General features: G+C 42.3%; 1 long non-coding RNA gene across 1 annotated transcript; it reads right to left on the bottom strand.

Moving 5' to 3' along the window:
• Positions 1–916: 916 nt before the first annotated feature.
• On the bottom strand, positions 917–1,823 carry LOC309542605. The gene is made up of 3 exons (XR_014224311.1): positions 1,633–1,823; positions 1,435–1,522; positions 917–1,317 (listed from the first exon to the last, which is right to left on the bottom strand). It is a non-coding gene; the product is annotated as an uncharacterized lncRNA (long non-coding RNA).
• Positions 1,824–9,490: the final 7,667 nt, after the last annotated feature.

Below are 9,490 nucleotides of genomic sequence, written 5' to 3'. Positions count from 1 at the left end.
CACATTGTAACATTCTACATGGTGATATATAGAAGGAAAGTACTATACTACATGTTTATGACATCTCTCATCTGTAGAGCCAATTTGCTGGCATGAAACATGGTGATTTCTACGCAGATGTGTACTCTGTCTAGGAACATTGCAGTGTATAAAGTGAATCTGAGAGAAACAACACCTGCCTGCTACTGAATTGCTAACTACAAACTCTAAAAAGGATTTACCGTATTTTTCGCTCTATAACATGCACCCGACCATAACACGCACGTAGTTTTTAGAGGAGGAAAATCTGTAGGCATGCCACCCGTAGGCATTTCCTCCATAACAATCACAGACATTTCCCCTTACTTTCTAGGAGGAAAAAGTGAGTGTTATGGTGCAAAAAATACAGTAACTTGGATTTCTGGAATTTTCTGAAGTCAGTGTTTTATCCAAAGGCTGCTTCATATGTTCATCTCTTTGGCTACGCCACATGTCCAGGGCTCTTACAGAGCTGCAATAACTTTTAAATGCCTCCCTATGTGAGTCTGCTAAATAGTGTGGGAAACACAAAGCCCAGTACTGCCAACCCCAGAGAAATGCAATAACTGGTTTGATACTTTGTTCTCCAGCAGAACTCCATGGTATTTAAGCATTCTCATGGCTACAGGGATCTCAACCACGTGTCTGGTTTTCGGTGACACCACTTTCAAAAACAAAAATGTTTTTGAACCAAGCACAACTTGGTATTCTATTTTGTGTTTATGTTCTCCTATGTCTGATTGTACATTTTATTATCTTTTCCCTAAGTTAATTAATCACCTTCCTTTTAACCAGTTAATTGTCTGATTGAGTAATTTTAATTAAATTTTGCATATCACCCAAACTTCATTGTAGGTGCTTTTTTGAGTTATTGAAGTGCGAGGCAACATAAAACAAATCAGAAAGAAATGCTGTGTTTACTGTTTTGATTTCCTATTACAGTAAAACACCAGAACTGAAATAGCCATATCTGGCTGACCATCCTATACACAATGAGTAAGAATAATTCAGCTGAGTGCAATTCTCAGTTGACATACAGTGGATTCCACTGTAAAATACATAAAATGACTTTGTCTTCAGACCTCTTTTAAAACACACCTATTCGTGTTAAAGGGCTGAATTGTGATCAGGAAAGATGCTTTCATATAGCCAAAAATCTGCCTTTGCTCCTGGATCCCATGTGTGCTTTTTCCGCAGTGCCTCCACTTGTGAATGACTGGGCAGAGAGTTTCCTTGTCAGCCTCAGAGAATTTCTTCGTTCTTTTTAATCTCTCATGAGAAATGCACAGTGGAGCACTCCTGTCATATCAGAGTTAGAATGAATGAGATAAGGATTCTAAAGCACTCTGTAGAATTCTTGTGCTGTATACATGATTAATAACAATGAAGTGACTGGGCATTTTGGAGTGGATTTACCTTAGTTAGTGAATTTCCTTATTTCCCCTTGAATGTTCAGAGAGCAGTGATTAATATTAATGTGCAATTAGAGAACTGGAAACAAAAGCTGGAAATGGAAAGCATGCCATTAAAAAATTGTAATAGACTCCAGTCTGAAGTGCGAGTCTATAACCTCCCCAACAGGCATTCCCGCCCTCCTGCATAATCAGCACTTACTATAAAAGGCATCTCCACATTCAGAACAATTCTTACGTAGATCCTAATTAGAGAGGAGCTCAGTCATTGCCTGTGTGACTTCTCTGGCTATCTATCAAAGCCTGTTATTTTTAAATAAGGGGTCTTCCTGCTCCAGAGTTTCTGCTCCTACCCGCTCCCAAGAATGAAGCTCTACTGCTGAATTTATAACATTACATTACATGCATTCCCATGGCAACAGACTGTGATGTTGCAAAAAGAGAATTATGACTTCACTACAGGTGCTGCCACAAAGAGAAGCTGGGTTACCCAGGAGGAAGTAAATATTCAGAAAGAACATCTGATGCAACAAGGAAGGGAATAAAGCTCAGCAATGACAGAATGGCTGTTATTTGTGCCAATGTACTGTATCCAAAGAGCATTTGCTTAATTGTGTTGCATCTCGCCTCTATGTACTAAACCACAAGCTAGTCAAAACTGAGCTATGAACATAGGGAGAGTGCCTTACAGTGTGTGTCAGGGTGTTTCCAGGCAGGTGTTTATTGTGGGAACAATGCTCATCATGGAAGTTTTTCACTGCATCTACACGGCGTTCTGAAAATGCTAGCTCACATTGTCTTCTCATTTAATCCAGCAAAAAGTCTTTTAAAATAAACCTGTTGTCAACAACCTATTTGATGTCTCAACAATTCATTTGCAGTATTTGAACCCCATCTGGAAGCACCTTTTGTCAGACAACAGGTCCATCTTATAGCCCAGTATTATATACTGACTGGCTGTGATTCTCCAGGGCCCCAGGGAAAGGTCTCACCCCTGTCCTACCTGGAGATGCTAAGGACTGAATTTCTGCCTGCAGAGCCAGTGTTTTGCTGCTGAGCTACAGCCCTTCATTCATTTAGGCTAAAATCCCATGTCCACTTATCTGGCAGTAAAACCCATTGGAACGAAGACTTTTATCTGAATATATAGGATTGCAGATCAAGGCCCTTAACATGTTCATCAGGGGTTAGTCCTGGATTTAATGCTAGGGTTTAATCTTAAGAGTATGAGAAGTTAATGCTGACGTAGAATGCATAACGTAGAAGACAATGGAGAAACCCAAAACTTCTGTCACTGCAGTGATCTGGCAGCCATTTGTAGCATTGGAGTTTGATGGATATATTGCAGCAATGTGCAGAAAGACTCTGGTTGAAAGGATAGATAAAACTTAAAAGATTTATTACTCAAGGCAAACAAAGTCATTGCAAATAGATGTGAAATTAACATTGACACGTTAGCTCATACTCAGACTAACTTGGAAAAGAAGCAAGAAGGAAGTAAAGCCTGAGAGTTGGTGATCTACTTTACAAACAGGTAACCTTACTAAAAGAGAAGAAATCAGTAAGGGATCAATAGGTTGCTTTTTTGTCTATTCCATCCCCACGGATTCCGATAACTTACTGCAAGCTTTACTGTTGCTTTACTCCTACTAAGCAGCATGCCCCAATCCACTCTCCACCAAAGTAGTGTGGGAGATTTAGCAGCCCACCCTAGCAATGCGTATTCTTCCTAGTTAGCATGAGAAGGGGCTAAGACCACAGAGCTGAATTCTGATAGGCAAAGACAGGCCATAGAAATTTAACTGGTAGGGAGGGCTCTGTGTGATGTCAGCAGCATCATTATCATCATTATGTTAGTAGTCCAGTCTTCCTCCAAGCAACTCAAGAGCAGCTATACATGGAACAACCTCCATTTATTCTTACAACACTCTTATGACGTAGGTAAAAATGAGTGGTGATTACCAGTGCAGTGTGAACCTATGGAATGCATGGCTGAGGTGGGATTCAAACCCATGTTTCCCACGTCTCTAACCACTACACCACATCTGATATCTGTATCTGATAGACATACAGAAAATTAATCCCATTGTGTAATATGTCGGTGTCTCTCTGGCTTTGCATAACAAAAGTGGGAGGCAAATAACAGAATTGTAATTATTGCTGCTTACTTCCCACTGTGATAGAAACAAATTTATTGCCTCCTGTGTGAATCACACCCAAGGGCATCTCTCTGGCTGTTGTTGGAGGGCGAGGGCTGGATTAGATAGATCCGATTCAGGAAAGCAGTTCTTATGATGATGTTGTCATCGTTCTGCTCTTAGACAGACTTCTCTAACCCAGTGCTCTCCAGATGTTTTGGACTACGGTTTCCATCAGCCCCAGCCAATGTAGGAGCTACAGTTCAGCACACCTGGAGGGTACCAGCTTGGGGAAAGCTGTCCTGGAGATGATCACGTTTGGGGCTGTTTACAAATCTGCACTGTGTTCTTTATCACCCAGGGCCTGTGGCTTGTGGCAAACTACACTTTAAAACAAGGAGTAGTGTTAATAGTATGTAATGAATTACACAAAGGGCGCTGCTAGGGGGTGAAAAAGACAAAATATTAACTTTTTGTAAAACATTTGAATTTTAATGCCGAGTGCTGACCTAGAACCTTGCATTTTCTTCTGCTTGCTTTTGAGGACTGAGAAACGGGGGAGTAACTGGTAATATTTTATTTCATCATAATTTGGCAGCTGGAGCGAGGGGGGGCATCTCTTTTCCCCCTTCCCTCACCTAAGTCCCCTGTTACTACTTTGTGTGCTGTTATTGCCAGCCAAGCCGCAAGTAGAGTGCTTGACAGGAGGATAAGATCCAGATTTGCAAACATCCAGCATAGAATATCTACATTTCAAACTCAGAGCTTTGTGCTATAGCAGCCTTTGCAAACCTGGGGCCTTGCCTTGAGTGCAAAATAGCCTGGCACCAGCACTGGCTAGGATTACCAGCTGCTTCTCTTTTTGTACCAGCTTCTGCTCCTGTGCCTTCAACAGCAGATTGATCGGCTGATATCAGCAGTTATAATGCTTATTTGTCTACTGTGAGAAGCTTTTTGTAGTTTAGTCGTGTCCGACTCTTCATGACCCCATGGACCAGAGCACGGCAGGCACTCCTGTCTTCCACTGCCTCCCGCAGTTTGGTCAAACTCATGCTGGTAGCTTCGAGAACACTATCCAACCATCTCATCCTCTGTCGTCCCCTTCTCCTTGTGCCCTCAGTATTTCCCAACATCAGGGTCTTTTCCAGGGAGTCGTCGTCTTCTTCTTCTTCTTCTTCTTCTTCTTCTTCTTCATCATTAAAGATTTTCTTGATTTACAGAAGTATGTGTAATGTCTCTTGTATTTTTTCCATGTAACATTTTTACAAATCAGTTTCATTTGTTGAGACATTAGGAAGAAAAGGGAGGGGGGAGATGGGGGGGTCGGGTGGCAATGTTTCTATTTTGCTTAATTTCTGTTGGGTTTGGTGTCAGCGTTACTCGTGCAGGTTCTCTGCTGTTCACTTGTGTTCCTTTGGTGGTGAGAGAGGTTGGGGTTTGCCTAGGGTGTGGTTGTTTAGCAGCCAGAAACACTATAATCAGACACTGGAGAGACCTGTCAGGAGTAAGCATGGACCAATGGTACCAAATCATATGGGAAACAGCCCTAATAGATAAATTAACCAATAAACTGAAACTGACACAGGGGCAAACAGAAGAAGACACCCCTTTACACAGCACAACAAGACAATGACAATAATCCACCAACAGCATACAAATCAATATGGCTAACCTGATCCAAAACACCCCCCACCCCCCTCACACACGAAAACAAAGATCATCACCGTCTTATCTTCTCATGAGGTGGCCAAAGTATTGGAACCTCAGCTTCAGGATCTGTCCTTCCAGTGAGCACTCAGGGCTGATTTCCTTCAGAATGGATAGGTTTGATCTTCTTGCAGTCCATGGGACTCTCAAGAGTCTCCTCCAGCACCATAATTCAAAAGCATCAATTCTTTGGCGATCAGCCTTCTTTATGGTCCAGCTCTCACTTCTATACATCACTACAGGGAAAATCATAGCTTTAACTACACGGGCTTTTGTTGGCAAGGTGATGTCTCTGCTTTTTAAGATTCTGTCTAGGTTTGTCAGGCCAATATCTACAAAGGAGTAGGAGTAAACCAGGTCTGCTATTCTCTGGTTAGCTGCCTGCAACCCTAAAGAGATCAGGGTGTTTGTACCGAGCAGGGGGCCAGAAAATCAAGTGCACAGAGATGGGACAAGGATGTGATGAAAGCCAAGCTTCAGTGCTCTAGCTGTGAGGCTGGCATGGATCTAACTTGGGCAAACAAAGAGGAAGAAGCAGAAAACTGAGTAGGTGAGACAACAAGGGATTGTCTGATCACTTCAAATCTCTGAGGTTCTTCTGCTACTAGAAGGCACAGTCTGCAAGTAGCAAGGGTGACCCACCCTATTTCGCCACCTGAGGAGAAATGGGAATGTCCCACCCCTGGTTGCCCTCCGCCACCTCCCCCTGAAGTCTCGCTTACCAGGGTCATGTGACTGTGACGGCTTCCAGTGAGATATCGTGGAACTCTCACAAGATCTTACTGAGATCTGACGGAAAACCGCCACTGCATGACTCTGCCAGCTGTGGTAGGGACAGGTTGGGCATCCATGGGGCACCACCCCATGGGATTCTGCCACCCAAGGCAGCTGCTTCAGTCTGCCTCACCGGCACAGTACTGGCAAGTACTGTGTTGATTCAAGGGAATCTGCATGCTTTTTCATGCTTCCAAGAACTAATTATTGATCGTTAACTATGCTGGGATATACTAGTTATGGGGAGCAGTTATAGCAGATAAAAATATTTGGCTTGAAAATTACTACTTTTAATTTCAGTATCCCATTCACACATGGAAACAATGCTTGCAGCAATAGTGCATTTCAAACATTGTTACTGTGGAAAAATAGGTGGGTGTAGAGAGAGGAACTGGAAGAGTTGTGCTATTCTCTTATTTTAACAGAAAGCAATTATCTTTGCATTTAGTCAACCCTCCTGTCTCTACAGTTAGGCAAGGATTTTCAAAGTCAGCAATTTACATTTTGCAGAGCAACATGCCCTCATCACTGTAGCCCGAGTCTTTAATATGCAGGAATCTCAGCATCCAGCTGGTAGATTTATGCCTGGTGGAAAATAATACAAATTGCAGAGAACTTTCAAGTCTCCTGAGTACAGAACAAACTATAATTAATTGATTTGTTAAACGCTGATAAGATGCTCGATCCTGTTCAAAGCATGGACTAACATCCCTGACCTGACATTTCTTAGATTTCAGCAGAACTTCCCTGACCCGACATCTTAAGAGGCAAACACAGGGAAGGGATTGAAACCGAAAGACCAGAGCAAATGTGTGTTTGTGTATATGTATTTTAAACCTTAACTATTAACTTCAGTTTGAGAGCCAGTCCCAATCTTCTATTATTATTATTATTATTATTATTATTATTATTATTATTATTATTATTATTATTTACCCACCCTTCATCCCAAGGTCCCAAATTATCAGAGTGTTATTTTAGTCATGTAATTGTCTAGCTTATAATGGTAATTGATTAATGAAGGTGAATGAATTAACCCCAATTAATTATAGTCATTAGTGGACTGGCGCCTTCACACTCATTTTGTAGCATACCTAATCTACTATTGGCAGGGTGAACATACTTCAGGGAAAGGAATGTGTGATCCATCTGTCCTCCTTGTGGTAGGTTAACCTCCTTACCTACCAGACTGCTGGGGAAAGTGCTCTGTGAGAGCTTCAACAATGTTGTGATGATGCATTCATATATTTCGATAGAGAGCCGACGGTGCTTTATGGCTCAGAGGAAGTAACATTTTCATATTTCAACTTGCATGTCTTCCTAATCATGCTCTAATTTAATACTGCTACCTTACTAGTGGCAAATTCTGAAGTGCTGGCATTCCTCATGATACCACATCCCTTTTAAGGCTATGCTGCAAAAATGAACTTTTGACCATTGTAGACATTATGGCTTCAATACCGAGCCACTTTCCCCTCTCATATCTACCCATTTGAGCGGTTATCATGAGTTCAAGACCTTGCTAAAACTGTTTTGGTTAGCCATAAGAGAGTTTTGGATAGGTTTCCAAAATAAAAGTGTAAGGTTACCTTGAATCATGCATGTCATTGTCACCTACCTTTTCCTCTGCTTGGCTTATTTATTTGACCTGCAGAACATGGACCAAAGAGATGGCACCATTGTCCCTGCAGTGAAATCAATGGCAATGCTCAGTCACTGCCCATCTCTGCACCAGTGTCAAGGGTGGCAGGCCAGTGCCTCATTCCATAAATCAGGACTGGGGGACCCATGGCTTCTCATTATGTTGTTGGACTAGAACTCCCATCAACAGCCACCAGCATGACCAATAGTCAGGGATGATAGGCGTTCTAGTTCAACGATATCTGGAGAGCCACAGGTTCCACACCTCTACCCTAAATCTTAAAGTGGCTTTTGCCACAAATGACAACACATCCTTCATACTTTTTGCCTTTAGGTTGGTAACTGTGAACTGCAAAAAACCTGAAGAGATTGGATTTAGCCCAAGGGCCTACAGTCACTGACACCAATTCTAGGTTCTCTTCTGTTATGGAACAGTTCTGTTTCCTTCACTTTCAAGCGGCAATATTTTGTCAGCGAGAAAACATGGGTGTATCCCTCCTCCCCATAAGCTAGCAAGTCTATTACAATTGTGATTATTGTGCGGAATGAATTTTCAGGGAGCATTTACTGGAGAGTGCTGAGTGAAAGTGCTGCCCCTCACAAAAGCCCCTGCTATTTTGTGAATGCTTTAAAAAAATAAATTTAAATTTAAAAAAGATTGAAAATGTTCCCAGGGATGGTAAACAGCTCTGTACCAACATTCTCCTTCCACCTTTTATTATTAAATTTGGAGAGCATTAAGCCCATAGCTGTCAACTTTCCCCCTTTTTAAAGGGAAATTCCCTTATTCCAAGTAGGATTCCTCGCAAAAAAAGGGGAAAGGTTGATAGCTATGATTAAGCCTAATCTTCTGTTCTACTTTCTCCCTGCCCTATCCTTAAATTTCAGGAACAGTGAACTTAATCCGCTTCATTTTCCTTGCAGGCTTTTGCATACCCTTGCTTCATATTGAAAGAGGCTTCTCCTCACACTCCACATTCTTGGAACCATGTGTTCTTCTCTTTCCCTCTTACAGCTTATAAATGGTCAAAAGCGGATGTTTATGCTTGCAAAAGCAGCTACTTTGAGTCCTCTCTGAAGCAACAAGAACAAGTAACATAGTGGGGTAGAAATATAGTTCATCATACCACCAGCGCCACACAAACAAACACCCTGTCCCGAAAACCACAGAGGCTAAAAGGGGTGGGCCTAGCCAAAATGATCGTTCCAGCCCATCTCAGCACAGATCTTGAGCCTAGGCAAACATTTACCTCATGCTGAAAACCACAGAGCTCTGTTTGTATATAGAAAGAAACAAAACAGTAGCAGGAGATGCGGGGGGGGGGGGGAGTGTAGTGGAGTCACAATAAAAGGGGAAAGAGAGCAAAGTGCTCACAGCCTTGGGAAAGGAAATAAGCCAAGGGCAGTATTTCCAAAGAGGATCTACATTACTTAGAAGTTTGAGCCATTTAGGGTCAACTCAGACATGACAACCATGCAATTAATTATTGCATTATTACATTTTCTGCATCCCCCCACCCCAGCAAAAAGAAATATCTAATAGCTGCTGTGAGGAGTGTTGATGGATCTCTAGCAGAACCATGGCAAAGGGTAGAGGTGACTTAGCCCATTGCCCCAGCCAAGTCCCTGTTCTGGATTTGGCTCCCCCATGGCTTTTGTTGTCGTAGCCCCATCTGAGTCCCGTTGCCAAGCAAGGGGCGGCTAGGCGTGTTTGAGGAACACTTGCATGAGAACAGAATCCACATACAGACAGTCCAGAGGTCAGGGAATCCAGATGATCCCAGAGCCAAGGGTCCAGAT

The sequence above is a fragment of the Podarcis vaucheri genome (assembly GCF_965113315.1).
Source record: "Podarcis vaucheri genome assembly, chromosome: 1".
NCBI classification, from domain to species: Eukaryota; Metazoa; Chordata; class Lepidosauria; order Squamata; family Lacertidae; genus Podarcis; species Podarcis vaucheri.
This window is presented reverse-complemented; position numbering and strand designations above follow the sequence as displayed.